The 17256-nt window shown below is 41.6% G+C and overlaps 1 protein-coding gene across 1 annotated transcript in view; it reads left to right on the top strand.

Moving 5' to 3' along the window:
• The window catches only part of reep3b (receptor accessory protein 3b), a 54554-nt gene extending 53620 nt beyond the window's left edge, over positions 1 to 934 (top strand). Inside the window, exon 9 of the transcript XR_007029860.1 lies at positions 888 to 934. The gene's annotated coding sequence lies outside the window, so the exon portion shown is untranslated. The remainder of the gene's footprint in view (positions 1 to 887) is intronic.
• The last annotated feature ends 16322 nt before the right edge of the window (positions 935 to 17256 follow it).

Below are 17256 nucleotides of genomic sequence, written 5' to 3'. Positions count from 1 at the left end.
ACACACAAACACACACACACACACACAAACACGCACACTGTCTTATACGTTAAAATCTTAAAAATGTAACAATGTCCATCCAGTCTGAAAATAATTAGGAGATGAAGAAAGAAAATTTGTTAAATTTGGATTATTTGGTGGTTTTCCTGTTTCCGTGTGGGACCATAAAATGTTTTGTCATCTGTTTTATGTGAAATTGATGTAAACTCCAAGTTATAAAGCCTTGAGTGTGAATGTCAAATTATGGTTGTTAACAACAGTTGAGTGTTAGATTACAGTGTGGTACATTATTATTTACATTATTACAGACAGTGCTATTCGATAAAACTACGTTGACCACATCAAATTTCCATTTCCTTTCCCATGACTCCACGATTAGAGGTGACTCCATCTTCACACCTCCTCTGTGTTCTCCAGCCGCTGACTGGTTTCCTGCTGCAGCAGAAAACTACAGGCATGGACATTATTGCTGCCGCGTCGTCATTCCTGTCTTGTCCTGTCGTGGAGACAAAGACGCCCCGGGATGGACGATACGATGATGTGTCTGTGTGACGACACACCGACAGCCTCTTTCTGTTCAGAGGTGTGGAGTGCCACGGGGCAGCTTAGAGCTTAGACAGTGGCACAGGTTTTTAGTCACTCTGACACATTCGCAAAACATTAATAGGCATGTCATTTGGGATGAACTGTGACCAGACGAAGCATGTAAAGCCTCTGCTACCAAGTCGGCTAAACATCAAGAAAGATGCATAATAATATTTCCATACCTTGGACTTTCAAGACCACAGACAGATAAGAAAGATCTTCTGCGTCAGGGCTGGTGAACAGCAGCCCTGGGGGCATTGGGAGAAAAGAATCAGCAGGGGTCTAAAACAGTACACTGGTAAACACACACACACACACACACACACACACACACACACACACACACACACACACACGTATGTTAATACATCAATTAACTATAGACAAAAGCTAACAGTAACCACACTGCTCCAACTTTTTGAAACCATTGGAATTAGTAAATCCCATGACAATATTGTATAGAATATGAAATAAAGATTTGAGAACTCATGGCAGAACCAGACTTTTAGGCACATCATCAGAAGATTCATGTTTACATTGATCCGGCCTTTAATTTGGAAGACCCATCCGTCCTCTGTGGAGAGACCTTGTTCTGGGCCAAAGTGTAGGTCAGCAGGACGGATTGACAGGCCCACTCCTCAGAAGGACAGAGGAAGCAGTAGGGGGCAACGGGTTATGAGCAGCTGCAAGCTGGGAGGAGGCATGGTGCAGTAGTCCTGACTGTCAAGTGGGAGACAGATGACTCTGTGTCAGTGGGGTACAGTGTGGTGCTGAAAGTGCACTTGTGTTACATTTTTTTCACGAGTGTTAAGGCCCTGTTCAGACCTGTCATTAGAATGTGTCCCCACATGTGTTTCCAGTGAGATGTGATCTCACTTCCCCCGCTCTATATATATATATATATATACAGCACATGAACACTTCAGCATAATTTCTGTTTGCACGCACCGAATGCGATGCGGTTTTAACCAGCGTGAGACAACAATGTACATCCTGTGGCAAGTCTGAAAAAAAGAAATCAAAACTATACAGACTGGGTCTATTCCTTGGTATGTTCCAGACAAACTAGGTCGCTGTATATACAACTACAAAAAAAAGGTGGAGAAGTAGTTTCTTTTGAAAATATCATTCTTTGCATCAAAATAATAACAGTATAATAATAAATTAAAATTTACCAAAATATTGAACTTACTACTGGCAGGAATTTTGAGGAAACATAGCAATTTGTATAAGATTATGAACAGATCATTTTCCTAACGATGTTGCAATATATCAGGTGAGACCCCAATTCTTTCTGTATTAGGATTTTCATTTCATTTCCACTATCATACGTGTTGTGAAATGAAATGAAGTCCATTTTCATATACTGTATATTTCTCTCTCTCTCTCTCTCTCTCTCTCTCTATATATATATATATATGTATAAGCGGGAGACATCTTCTTACTAATCCTGCTAATCAGTCTGTCAGTCATATCTGGAGAACCGTTCTCATCAGCCTGACACTTCAGCGTCAGATACGTTGTCAATACTGAACAGCGCTTTCAGGGTTCTAAACCGAACTTTTTAAAGAGGTGAACAGCTGTTTGTACAGCGGTCCTGTGTCCTCACTGGTAGATACGGCCATGATTCTGGTCACAGAACAAATCCATGCCGTGTTTCCTCCGCCTCACAGGAAGAGTCATCCTGAACCAGATCAGGTTTGGTCTCAATGTCCCTGAAGTCGCAATCCAGTTCACTGTTGAGTTTTCACAGATGTGTTTTCACAATTTTCACGAGAGGAGGTTTTATCTGTCAATAAGAGGAGCATCAGGTCATCTCCCCATACTCACATCCCCTCTCCCACAGTTGGACCCTCCACCCACTCTGGCTCCATCCACACTCATACATTGTGGTTTTAAAACAATCACGATCTCTGACCAGATGAGTGCTTTTTTTTCCGTTTTGCATCAGAAATAATCTAATCTAACCTAAGAAATGCATATCACATGAGCATTCACGTATGCAAGGCAAGTGCATGCTGCAGTAATCAGGGAAGCAGATTATCCACTCCGCAGTTGGTTGCTTAGTTGCAGAAAATGCTACAAACGAGGAACAGCAATGGTGAAAAGGAAGAGCGGGGATTTCTTTTGTTGGACTGAGGACGAGATGGAGTTGTCAGTGGCTGTAAGTGTTGGCATACGTTTTGCATTCACCACACCACAGAGATTTCACACTAAAACACGGCCAGCGGCGTTTACAAAATTAGGTGTGAGAATCCAGGTGTAAATTCAGCAAATTTGATGCAATGTAAATCTTCCGACCCCGTGTGACCTTACCAACCACAAGTATAGAGACGAAGGGGTGCAGCGGGGATGTGTGTCGTTCTTTGGCGGAGGCACTGTATCAGTTCCTGTCTGTGGTTGAACATTAACAGGCTCTCCATCACAGGCCGCCACTGTGAATGGGGGTGAATGTAGCTCAAACCCTCTGCTGCATCCTGAGGCCTGCTGAGGCAGACAGGAGACTGCCAGTGTCTCATCATCACAGAGCTTCAACGGGACCCTCTGTCTTTGTCTGTCTGGACGGGACAAGACAGGGGTGACAACCCGTCAGCCATAATGGCCCCGTATGTAGTTTTCTGCTCCAGTCAGTGGTCGGTAGATAGGAAGTGCAGAGGAAGTGTGGAGGTGGACGAGACGCATTATACTGAACTTTCGAGCACTTGTCATCAAACAGCTTGTTGCCCACGTGGTTGCCTACAGTGGCGCCACGATCAGCAGAATGTTTGTCCCCTTACGACAAGTCCCATGTAGTCTATAGTGCAGCTGGTTTTTTAAGGATGTTGTGGTTTTTTGTTTCTTCCTCTCGGCAGATGCTTTTTGCTCATTTCTGTTTTTATTTTCATTTTGTTGTATGTTGTAATCCTACTTGCTTATATCCTTTTACCACCAATTCAGTCTATTTCACTTTTATAATTCTTAATTCAAGGTATCTCTGTATGTATGTTTGGAGTTCAACCTTATATTTTTTGCAACATGAATAAATCTGACATGATATGCCATAATAATGAAAAAAACCAATTCATCTCAATCGATCAATCGCTTTTTTTGGTCTTATTTTCACGCCGTATAAAAAAGCTAAGCTGCAGGTGAAGAACAATCACTGTAAAAGATTTGTATTAAATGAGAAATTACTTGGCACAAATTAAGATGAATTGAAGATGTATTTATTCAAATTAAGATCTTTGAATAAATATATTATGTTTCAGGAGATTTCCATATCAAAGAGCTTGCACCAAATTGTGTTAAATTTGTTTAGGTATGGGAACATTACATTTTTTTGACAACACATACTGTCAATATCCATGCCAATGCTTTTGCCCACTCCCTTTCAGGGATTGCAAGACACCCCTAATTTACAGAACGTACATCTTTTTTGTATCACAAAAAGTTGTGGAAGAAAGAAAATACATAAATAAATGAAAACTTTAGAAGTGGACATGAATGAAGTGAACAAAGTGCAACAGAGGTCTCAGTGATGAGGACAGTCTTGCCGTCTGTGTCTCGTCACAGACACGCTGTGGCCATCAATCTCTGGATGTCTTTGTTCTTCGTAAGGGACGAGACAGCAGTGACAACACTTCGGCCTTAATGGCCCTGTCTGTAGTTTTTAACTCAGCTCAGAGAGGAAGTTGCGGGGAAAAAGGAAATACGGAGGTGTAGTACAAATGACAAGTCATATACACTACTGGCAACAAAGAGTGTGCTGAGCTCCTGAGAGGCTTACTGTATATGTATGTAAAAAATCTGCACCTGTGCTACAAAAATTAAAGGAACACACTGGACACACGCAGGAGACATGCTGGAAAGGCTGCTTGTTTATCTCGGTCGTTGGAGTCAGAGGAGAAAATGATATGAATTTCGTCTCCAAATAATGCATACATTCACATCCACAAGTCATTCAGCGCACAGTTTATTTTTCTCTTGTACATTAGGTTAAGTATCATTGCGCTTCCCCTAAACTGTTAACCTTCTCTGTGGTTTCAGATTGTGATTGTGCAGCTCCCAGCTGTGCATGTGTAAGACTGAACATACATCAGGGCAAAAGGATCATACTCGTTAAATGTTACCAAAAGCTCAGCTATAAATCCCTGAGATATTGACTGCTGATAAATTATGTGTATTGATCCAGCAACACATGTGCCCACAGCAGTCAGACAAAGTAAGACAAAGACACACCTCAAGCCTGACTATGAATACCTCAGGACAGAACAAAGTCATGACATCATGAAGTTCATTGTTTGTTTGCTTTTATCCTAGAATAGTTCAAAAATTCTTTTTTCCTACAAAAGAAACTTTCTTGGCTTCCATTAGATTCTAAGTACGAAGTATAAAAATTTAATTTCTACAATGCATGACCCTTGGAGCAATAAGTTATGGGCAGCAGGTATTGATCTGGCCCGTTTTGTGACCATAAGGCTTTTAGAGAATGTCAAGCTATCCATCTGCATGTGGTGATGGATGATGGCTAACAAGCAAAGACTGACAAATTGCATTGCAAGGACCCAATCTAAATGTTGGGAAACGGGGCAATCTATCCTGCTTTACATGGCTACACAGAGATCTGTGGCTCACATGCAGAGGGACAGTACAACCGCTTGTCTCTGAAAAGTCATTAAACTGAATTTTTCAGAGCCAGTTTCAGTGTTATGTGGTCAATTTTATTAGAATGCTGCATACATATATATATATATATATAGGTCTGCACAGAAATTAATCATTTTTGCTTCAATGGTGGTGGCAGATGGTTTTCCATCCAGGTAGATGGAAAGGTCTTCTCATGTAGCCAATAAAATCTTTTTCATTTTAATTTGTCTTTGCAGTAATGACAAGGTTCCATCGTAGGCTGACGGTCACACATGGACAGATGGCGTACTCACATTGTGATGTGTTCTGCAGATCTGGGTATGCACACAGTCGCTGTTGACCATTGCTTAAGACGAAAGACTAACTAAACCCTAACTAATGAATAAAACACATTTCTGAATTCCCAGTGTTCCGTACCAGTTTTTCCAAGCCAGAGATTTGCCCTCCACGTCATTGCAGTTGAAAGTTTCTCTATTACTTCCTCAGCGAACTTATGCCCTAAACGTTTCTCTGAATGCAGATGAAAGAACATTATTTGTGAGGGGGGAAAAGAGGATGGAGATTGAATGACTACAAACCTAATAAGGGGAATGGTTCTTAGATTTTCTGCACATTTCTTTATTCTGAAGACAGGAAGGGATTTTTTTCTAATTTTGAATCCTCAGATCACATCATCCATACAATTCAATATAACAGTAAACAAATCAGCGTCAGCTCCGAGGCCTCTCTACAGCGGAAACACAACACACACAGAGACTATCAGCAGTGACAGAGGGATTCTTGATGATTTTCTAATAGGGTTTATTCTTCTTCCCTGTCATTAGTCAAACAATGACAAATCCATGTGATCTCCGCTGCGATATTATATGAACTTCACCGGGGAAACTCTTTTGCTCTCCTACCCAGATGAGCCTGAAACCTAAACCCTCACACTCCCCTTTTTTTACTTAATTGAGACATTGAGAGGCAAATTGAACAATAGTGTTGTGTAATTAAATCTCAGCAATACCCTGTTGTGGTAGTTTAAGCCTGTAATGATGTTTTCGCTGTGCACCTCTCTCCTGTTCCCCACCAATTAAAACCTGCTAAAGAGCGCAAAGACAGCCGGATCGAGTTCTGCTTAATGCCAGTGTTGTGGTTTTCCAGCAGTCCTCCAGTGGCACCGAAATCCAATAAATGGCATAATCGTGGTTCCTTAATGACAAGACGCAGGTGCAGGGTGATTTGTTTTTCTTGATTTGGCAGGGTAAGATTTACTCAAGACAAAAAGTTCACGCTGCTTAGTTGCCGCGGAGAGAGCCGACAATGTGATGCTAATCTGTGCAGGTTTCCAGATGCAGCAGTTATTTGAAGAACAATAGCAGCATGTTTGACTTTGCAGAGACCACAGGGAGCAGATATTTACTGATTATTCCCTGTGGCTGGTACTAAAACATCTTTGAACTACATGCTAAGTTTTTATAAAATGGCTCCCAGCTCCCTGTCTTCTATATCGGTGTCAGTATGAAGTGCTGAAGTGAAACTGGACATTTGAGGTTCTGTTCCACAAGTAAGGGCTACAACATGTTATGTGCGCCGACCAACAAGATCACCTCTTTAGGTGAATGTGCACTGTGTGCAACAAGCCTTGATGGCGTTGGTTGCTGGATTTTTGCTGGGTTTCAAAGGAGGAGGAAGAAGAAAGGATTGGGTCAGGTTTGCCACAGACTAATGAGTCAACCCTTTGACTTGGTGTTTCAAATTTGGAGAGGCATATGATGCATCCACGGACCAGTTGCTATTACAGTATGTAACTGCACAAGTTTGCAGTTGTGCAAAGTCGCTTTTGGAGCCAGAAGCATGGAGCCCACTCAATGAAACCGAGGCTCGTTCTGCAGTCCACTATATTGGGTGGTTCACTCTGTATGGAATCAAACATGATTCCAGACATTTCACCAACTCTTTGCATTGACTTTGTATGTAAACTACTCGCGCGAAAAATGTGCGTACTATACCTTTACATACTATAAAAGCACAAACATACACTAAAGAAAAAAATATTTTTATGAAGTGGTACTTAAGTGCAACTCAGATGAAATACAGGCATTAGCCCACTTTTAAAAAAATATACTTGAACACATTTAGAAATACATTTTGAAAAGTGTACTTTTGAGAAGTATAATAAAGTGTATCTTAGATCAAGTGTATGTTGGAGTGAACTTGCAGTAAATATACTATTAAAGTACATTAAATACAATAATTAAAAATTTATTTTTGAAAGCTATTATTTAAGTTCAACTTAAATAAACATGACATTGTTGAAAAGTATATATTCATGTAATTGAAAATATATTTTAAATAAAGTGCACTTATGTACTAAATTACAATTTAAGTTTAATTATCTTATCAATACGCTTTGGAAAAATTTACTTTGAATACACGTCTTTTGGAGACACACCAAAAAATGCACCGTAACTATACTTCAACACAAGTAGAAATGTACTTGTTTAAACTTTTAACACACTTTATATCTTAAAAGTATAATTTAAGTATAGAATTATATACTTATGTTTCACTTGGGGGAGGTATTTCCAAAAACTGATTTCATACCAAAACAAATACAACTCACCATCTTGCAAGCATCAACACGACCACACCTGGTCCTTTTTTTTTTTTAAATGCAGATGTTGTGCACAGTTTGGACCTGCTGCCTTAAAGCCGCATTAAAGAATTATAAAAACCTGAGTAACAAAGGTTCTGTGAGTTTAACCAATGTTTGTTCAGTCAACATTGTGTATTAATGTACAAATTATCTTCTCTTCTCTTCTCTCCCAGACTGGGCTGGTTGTTTAACTAGTGTCTGTACAACTGAATGGCATTCAATTATGAACGCTATTATCAGCCTGGAGGTTAAGGCCCTGTCTAATTCACTCCTACTCTGTTGTCACAACATTAAGACCCCCGACCCGCCCGCCCCTCTTCCGTTATCTAAACTATACACATTGGCCATCTGATAATAATACCTGATAATGATGTCTACCCTCCCCCGGCCCCCTCCTTCGTACAGCTCATCCACAGCTAAATGAAGCCAGGGAGTGGATGAACGTCTCCTACGCTGCTTTAACAGCATTAAAGTGTTGGGGCAGGTATGGTTTCCTATCAGTTTTATCCGGGAGGAAACACGAGACTTGCCAGCATCATTAGTGAGCAGACATAATGTAATCACTGACATCGAGGTGTGTGTGTGTGTGTGTGTGTGTGTGTGCGTGCAGGGGGTTGGTAGACCTATATTACATTCATCAGCAGCAGCGCTTATTAAAAGTGGACTCTTTTAAAAAAAACCTTTTTTTGCGTATGATTATGAACGTTTCTCTGCGTGTAATTTACAGATTGACTGGCAATTAAAGGTGAACTTGAGTCTTCAAGAATTTTTGGGCATCAGGATAATTAAAGGTCGGAGGTCATTACAGAAGCAGTGAGTGCCTTTTATATATTTCTACATACTGTGTGTGTGTGTGTGTGTGTGTGTGTGTGTGTGTGTGTGTTTGTGTGTGTGTTTGTGTGTTGGTGTGTGTGTGTGTGTGTGTGTGTGTGAGTGAGAGAGAGAGCGAGAGCGAGAGAGAGTGTATAATGGTGCATATTCTGTATATCTTTGTGAGGACCATTACGAAGTGAGGACATTTTAGCCGGTCCTCTCTTTTTCAAAGGGCTGTTTGAGGGTTAAGACCAGGTTTTAGGGTAAGGTGGAGAAATGTATCACGATGAAGCCCCCCAGATCATCCGGTTTGCTTCCACCCCACATCCATCGGTTCTGCTGGAGTGGTGGATCTAAGGCAGTGCACGGGCCGAAGCTCACCGAATAGATTGATCAAATCCCTTGGTGTGTTCTGTAGCTATTAGTATAATACAACAAAGTCCACCGTTTATTGCACTATATCCCTTATTTAGGCAGAACTGTTTTTGGTTGAATTGAAGTAATTTTTTTGTTTTTCAGTTTTAGTTGAATCACATTCTTGTTTAAAAGTCCCAATTTTGATTTCAAAGTTTGGCGATTTCCAGGATCAGATTCGGAGTTGGTCGAGTTGACTATGGTCCAGTTGAGCTTTGGTTCCGAGATGGCGGATTTGGATTTACGTTCGGTTCCCGAGATGGTTAAATTTAGGCACGGGTTCTGATAAGGCTCGGCTCTTAAGTTGGTTAGGTTTAGGGAAGGTATCCTGGGATAGTTTGTTTGGTTGAATCTACGTTCGGGTCTGAGAGGGTTAAGTTTAGGCACTGGTTCTGAATAGGCTCAGATTCTGAAATTGGTTCGGTTTAGGGTCACTTGGGGTGGTTTTTAATAATTCAGGGTTGGTTGCTGGTTCTGGAGAAAAACTTGAAAAAATAGTGTACGTAGGTGGAGAAATGTATCACATTGTAGGCATCCACTGTCTAGTCACCTACGTTGGACTAGGGGATGTGAAATTTGGAGGGGGTGTTAATTTGAAGGAGTCCAATTGTTTTTATTTGCATGTGTGGTGCCAGATGGTCTGTTTAGTGCTATTCCCAATAGAAGACTGGTTTATGATTAAGGTCATGAAACCCAAGACCACCACATAGGCGGAGGGGGGGCGCAAACTTACCACCTGACCAGGCACAAATCAGTTGTTGACATCGACTGAAGAGTGGGACCATAAGTGGTTGTTAATGCAGATGGTCTAAATTTCACACGCAGAACTTTCTACCCCGGAAGCCTGGTACTTGTATCCACAGGGGCGTGCTTTCCCAGCAGACCGGGGGGACGAGCGGTTTGGGTCGGCAGCAGCGTTGCTGTCAATTCCGTCGTTCTACCCTGCAGATTCAGCCTGGGAGTCGTTCCTTGGAAGCCTTGGTTTCACATCCAGGGTTCAATTCAATTCAATTCAATTTTATTTGTATAGCGCCATATCACAACATACATTGTCTCAAGGCACTTTACATAGTGAGGTCAATATTACAATATTACAGGGAAAACCCAACAAATCCCACAATGAGCAAAGCACTTGGCGACGGTGGAGAGAAAAAACTCCCTTTTAACAGGAAGAAATCTCTGACAGAACCAGACTCAGTTGTGGGCGGTCATCTGTCTCGACCGGTTGGGGTGAGGAGAGAGAGGAGGAAGAGAGGAGAGGTGGGCAGAAAGAGGGTGGGAGGAGAGACAGGAGAGAAGAGAGAGAGAGGACAGTTGTACAACCGCCGCTGTAATCTCTACCAGACTGATACTTATAATTAAAAAATACAATTATGTTGTTGTCATTATATAGTGATGATATTAATATTAATATTAATAATAGCAATAATAATAATAATGACGGGTTTGGGTCCTGCAGCTCTGGGGTCAGAGATACACTAGGAGAGATAGAAAACACAAACAGGGTTAGTGACATGTACTGTAAACATATCGGGGGATGGGGGGGTAGTATAACAGTTGCTTTAATTTCTACCAGACTGATACTTATAATTAGTGAAAACTGATACTTATAAATACAATGATGTTATTAATAATAATGATAGTAATAATAATAATGACGGGTTTGGATCCTGCAGATCTGGGGTCAGATCTACTAGGGGAGAGAGAAAACAGAGTTAGTGACATGTAATGTAGATACATGGGGGCAGAGAGAGAGAGAGAGAGATTGAAAAGGTGGGAGAAGGAGAGAGATATAAAGGGAGAGAAAGAGGGAGAAGGAGAGAACGGGAGAGGGAGAAAGATGCTCATGATATAAGTTCCCCCAGCAGTCTAGGCTTATAACAGCATAATAAAGAAATGGTTTATTAAACACCTGAGCAGTTCTAACTATAAGCTTTATCAAAAAGGAAGGTTTTAAGTTTAACTTTAAATGTAGACAGGGTATCTGCATCCCTGACACAAACTGGGAGCTGGTTCCAGAGGAGAGGAGCCTGGTGGCTGAAGGCTCTGCCTCCCATTCTACTTTTACAGACTCTGGGAACCACAAGTAATCCTGCATTTACAGAGCGAAGTGATCTATTGGGATAATATGAAACTAGGAGCTCTGTAAGATATGATGGAGCTTGATTATTAAGGGCTTTGTAGGTTAGGAGCAGTATTTTGAATTCTATTCTAAATTTTACAGGAAGCCAATGCAGAGATTCTAACACTGGAGAAATATGATCTCTTTTTCTAGTTCCTGTCAGAACTCGAGCTGCGGCATTTTGGATTAGCTGGAGGCTTTTCACAGACTTATTGGGGCATCCTAGCAGTAATGAATTACAGTAGTCCAGTCTAGAAGTAACAAAAGCATGGACTAGTTTTTCAGCATCCTTTTGAGAGAGGATGTTTCTAATGTTAGGGTTGTGGCCAACCAGGGAAATCCAGGACTCCCAGACTAGTTTTGGTTATTCGGCACAGGAGCCAATCCCCGGACGCCTGGTAATGGCCTCACCATGGCGTTGCCTTCGCAGCCAGATCAGGGAGCTGGAAGCCCAAGGTTGGTTCACATCCAGAGGTGTGACCAACCAGGGAAATCCAGGACTCTGTGCTTAGAAATAGTGTTCTTCATTGGAGGACTTACCCAGAATTTCTGCTTAGGTTAGGATTAGGGTAAAGGTCAGGGTTACGCATTTACGCACAAATGCATTATGCCAATGAATGTCCTCACTAAGATAGAAGTACAAGGTTGTGTGTGTTCTTTGTCAAACAAAAAGAGATGAAGTAAAGAGGGGGATATCATAGGAGGAGAGTAAAGGGAGGAGTAGGGGAAGAAGAGGAGAGGAGAAGAGAGGTGGTAAAAGTAGAGCAGGGACGTAGAGGAGAGAGGAATGGATTAAAGAGGAGGAAGAACCACGTAGTAGAAAAGAGGAAGGAAAGATGAAGGCAGCAAGAGAAAGTCAGGCGGAGATTAAAAAAAAAGGAAGAAGGCGAAAATAGAAGAGGAGAGGTGAGGAGGAAAGGGAATAGATGAGAGGAACAGCGGGAGGACGGAGAAAAGCAGAGATTGAAGGTTGAGAAAGAGATGCAGCAAAATAGAAGAGAGGGCGACGTCAAAGTTGGCAAGGAAACAGAGGAGGAGACACGAAGAAAGGGAGGAGGCAACGCAGCGGAGAGCATAAATGGAGAGAAGTGAAGAGAGAAGGAGCGGAAAAGGAGAAGAGGTCGGGAGAGGAGGAGAAGTGCCGCCGCGAGAGAGGAGAAACAGAGGGGTGGAGAGAAAAGGAAAAGAGGCGAAGAGAGGGGAAGTGGGATGAGAAGTGGAGAGGCTCTTTATCTGTGACGCATTGGGTCATAATACATGAAACCCTTCCAGTGCACCATTATACTCCACATTCTGAGAGAGAGAGAGTGTGTGTGTGTGTGTGTGTGTGTGTGTGTGTGTGTCATGAAGAGGCCTTTTCGCAGATCATGGAGCAATTTTCTACTCTGCTTATTTTGCCCCCTTGGCTGTGCGTCACCGACGACCTCCATTAACTCAGTGTTGTTTATTTGCATTGATTAGGAGCTCAAGTCGGGCTTTATCTCCTCTGTGGTACGTGTGAATCTAACGTCCCTGCGCGAGGCGGTTAGAGCTGTTGATCCCCGACTCAGTAAAGCACAAAGTCCCGTCACTGTCCCAGAGACATACAGCTCATCACCATTCTGGAACAGGACACTCATGGAGCTGTTCACATTGGATTTCGGTGATCACCGATCGGAACACCTGACATGTGTATGTCGTCGCGTTGAACAGCGAGTTTACACTGATCAGTGTCACTTCCTGTAAAAGACAGACTTTTCATTTTGAAAGATGTACATATGGTAAAACCTGAGATAATGTTCCCATGCTAGTGCTGCATATATATTTTGATGGTATTGAATGTGTCTGGTATTGAAAACTGCCATGAAACAGAACACCGTGTTTTAACGGGAAGTTTAGGAATTGTTTTTTTTAATCATAAAAACTGCATCTGTTGCACAGTACCCCATTAAAAGCTTAAGTTAAGTTTATTTTTTTTATTAGTTTTATCCATTTTTATTTGATTGTGATAGACAGCGTTCCTTTGTCTGGTGACAACAGAGACAGAGAAGCATTTTAATGACAAGACAGAATCAATATGGGCAAAATAATGGGCTACACAGAACAACAGAGGCCATTAATGTTGCCCATGTATCACCACCTAAGTGATGGAGGATCAATGTAGCGAGAAAGAGGCTGATCCCAGATCTGTCCTGGCTCAGCCTTTAACGTACAACATATTCAGAAGGATTCTTTTGATGGAACCTTGTGTCAACCTGTGCGGTGCCCAGACACACACACACACACACACACACACACACACACACACACACAAAGAAAATCCTTTCTTAACAAAGGCAGGGACGCCATTCAGACTCCCCTGTTAGTATCTCTTCTATCCATGAGGTTGTTGAATCCGGACATTTCACCTCTTATCCAAGAGGCTTCTTCATTTCAAACTGAAATGACCTGGATGAATGAGAATCTCCACAGACATCTTATCTTTTCTATTTCAATAATTTGACTTATCTGTTGGAATCTGCGATATGATCAGAGTGTGCATTTGTGGATGACAATAATAGTAATATTACTCATGAGTAACTTGGGAACACTTTGGAAATTAGAAGCGAATAAAGAACTAAATAACGAGGACAATGCCTCTGGACATTCTCGGGGGGGGGGGGGGGGGGGGTTTGCCGTTCAGATAGGACGTTTCAAGAAGTAAAAAAGAAATAGCATTGCACGGTATGCATCACCAACGTGCTCACTTCATAAACATCTGACTAAGTCCATTAATGTTGATGTAGACAGGAAAGTCCCCAGCTCGGACCAGACGCTGCTCAACAGGTTAGTTTGCAGGCAGACACACTCATAGCTGGAGCTAAAGAAACACAGAGGGGATTTCCTTTCCCACCCACCACGTGCGTGTGTGTGTGTGTGTGTGTGTGTGTGTGTGTGTGTGAGAGGTTGTTTGTTGTTTTCGTGGCTGCAAAGGTGCACAAGCATCCACGCTTTCCTGCATGTCTTGAAATTGACATTTAGTTTGGTGCGGGCCTGCAGTAATACGAGCGAGGGAATTCAATGTAATCTGGAGGTGGAGGATAAAGATACCTTTTAAAAAAAATTCATACTTCGCTCACATGCTAAATATGTTTGTCGTTAACACAGGACTGATTCAGAATGTTGCTGATCTGAAACACAACTGCAACAGCACAAGAACGTGAAGACATTCGGAATGAAAGAAACATTAAAATATTCATCCTTGTTCACGCTGACACATTAGGTAGCCGTACTGCACTGAACTGAAGGAGGATTAACTTACAAACAAATCCAAATTAAAAGCAATGGTGAGCGGGCTGTGTTTTCTACAGTTTTACCAACCACTCAAAGCACTGTACAGTGTCAGTCACATTCAACATTTCCATCATCCTTGTGCCCAGGGACACATCCACACACAGACTGGAGGAGCTGGGGATGGAACCGCCACCGTTCTGTTCAGTGGGTGAACCACTCCATCCCCCGAGCCACAGCCACTCTTTCAGGAAGTGGTGTTCTGTTCAAATATCCTAACTCGCATCACAGCATCACAAAATGTGACAACAAAACATTTACTCGGAATGGAATTGGATTTCTGTCAGTAACCGCAAAACGCTCATGCTTACATTTTTGTTCTTCATGCGACAGAAAAAACTCATTAAATAGCGGCGCTGTGTGAATGTATGAATGTGACTTGTGCTGCCAAGCGCTTTGAGTGGTCCATAAGACTAGAAAAGTGTTATATACAGTCCATTTTGTTTATTTACCATTGTTGTCTCAGCAGGATTTTAATTGATAGTTAAAGTTATAATTTTCAAACCCATCGGGTTTCTTTTTTACTTTGTTTTTTTACTTCTGCATTAATGTCGAATTGCCTTGTTTTTTTAAAATGTGCTAAAAATACAGTTGCCATGTTTAAAAAACAAATTAATATAAATATACTGAGTGGTTAATCTGGATTTCACCCTCAATAGTAGTAAAAGATGATTGTAACAAGAATATACTGTAGAGTTTTTGCATCTTCAGATCAACATTGATGCTTTTGCATGTAGCGGTGCCATGAACATTCTGTTTGAGGGGGTTGATTTGTGTTATCGGTCAGACCAGTGTCCTGCAGTAGATTGGGTGATAACTCAATATGAAGGCATATTTACACCCAAAAATAACCCTCCACCAGCTGGTTTTTAGTTGAATAATATTTTCACATTCATATTTCTAAACATTCATCCTCATAGAGTTGAAGCAGATAATTTTAGAGATATGGATTCAATATTTTCTCTGGCAGAGTAATGCAGTCCTCCTCTCTCTGTCACTTTCTCATGCTGCGTCGGCCTGTCTCCGTGCTTCTTTCACAAACGGGATTTATACCAAAATTAGCATACGATTAGCCTTCATGACATTATCTTTATTTCTTTCATTCATATCTTTTAACTGCAAATGAGCCCTGTGAATTTGATTTGTCATTTTATCAACTGGGCCTAATTGATTTAAGTTGAAGCCTCCCCGAACACACAAAAAAAAGTGGATGATAAAGCAACCATGCTGCGATGCTGATGAATGGTCCATTAGGGGATCTGACAGTGTGCAGTAGCCAAGGATCTGGGGGATTTTAACATGAGGGTTGGTTTGGGTTCAAGCAGGTTTTGACAAACAGGAAGTTCTGGTGTCGACAAAGGTCATGGTGGAAATAAGTTTGTTCACCTTCGACCTCCAAGTTCAGCCAATCATTAGTCACTGTCCAACTGTTCTCTGCTTGCTAACAAACAGCCTCCACACAGCTTACCTTTGTTTCTCTGTAACACAAAGGCTCACAGGCAACTGAATGGACTGCATCCACAATCAAGCAGAAAAGTCATGTGATATATGTATCGCTGTGGCTGAAGAACTTCATTCTGTGATGATCTCATACGTATGTGTCTCAAGCAGAGGTCAAAAGATCTCATGTAGCTTTTCAAATAACCTTGGACTAAATGTACAGTAATATGTGCCTTCTGTCTAAATAAAATTCAAATTAAATTGTCCTGCTGTTAGACTCAGAAAAGGTTGAGATGTCTTAGAGGGGTGTGAGGAAAATTCTGTGGGTTGGCATAATTAGAGCCGCTGGCATGGTGGTCCTTCCCCTGGAAGGCGCAATTTTCTGCCATGTTCGATTAGGGCGAAGAGTGGGTGCATGTTGGGGAGATGGGCATTGCCACTGCATATGCGGAAAAGTTGTATGAAGCCTTCAGTGTCTGAGAGCTGTGTGAGAGAGCTGGATGTTTAAGTCAGCGTGGATTGGGTCGGAACACTACAAGTTAGAAAGGTAGTCCCCATTTCTGCTGCATGCTTCATTCTCCAGGTTACATTAGTTGTTGGCGGTTGATGTTGCATTGCATTGTGGGTAATTAATTTAGGCCCCAGGAGAAGAATGTGTGAGTTAAAAAAAGACAACATTACTGGTTCTGCTGCTAGATTGTGATCTTTCCAGTAAAAACACAAATACACATAGTGCATCAAACAATGTTGTAAGGGTTACATTGTGAACATTCAGGGGTGCTTTTATAACACCTTCATTTGTGTGGAATCTGCACAGATATGTAACTACTACTTCTTTAATGTTATTCAACGTGCTCTCCATACATTACTGTAAATGTGCTACACATGCGATGTAGATATGTGTATGTATTATATGGATGTTTGCATATTAGTGTTTGAGCAGAGGAAACTCCAGCCTAATGAAAACAGAACATGATCCACCAGGTCCCGAACAAAACAGGCCAATCAACCAATTAAGTCCCCTCATTAGCGCACCTAGCTGTGTTAATAAAGCAGAGGGAGTTGAAGCAATAACATGCTGATAGGATTACACTCAGGCGGAGGCTGGATTTGAACAAATGTGCGCACCAAATGGAGGAGAGTGAGAGTAATTGCACTAATAATCTGAATGGTTGTGTGTGTGTGTGTGTGTGTGCGTTCATGTAGATGTGATAAGATGGTATACTTTTTTTAGACCTTGTTTTTATTGAATATCGGTTAAGATGCTCTTCATTAGTATCTTCCGGCTTCCAGTATACAGTGTGAG

This window comes from Scophthalmus maximus, chromosome 16, assembly GCF_022379125.1.
Source record: "Scophthalmus maximus strain ysfricsl-2021 chromosome 16, ASM2237912v1, whole genome shotgun sequence".
Lineage (NCBI taxonomy): Eukaryota > Metazoa > Chordata > Actinopteri > Pleuronectiformes > Scophthalmidae > Scophthalmus > Scophthalmus maximus.
Note: the sequence above shows the minus strand (reverse complement) of the source record. Positions and strands in the feature narration are given on the sequence as shown.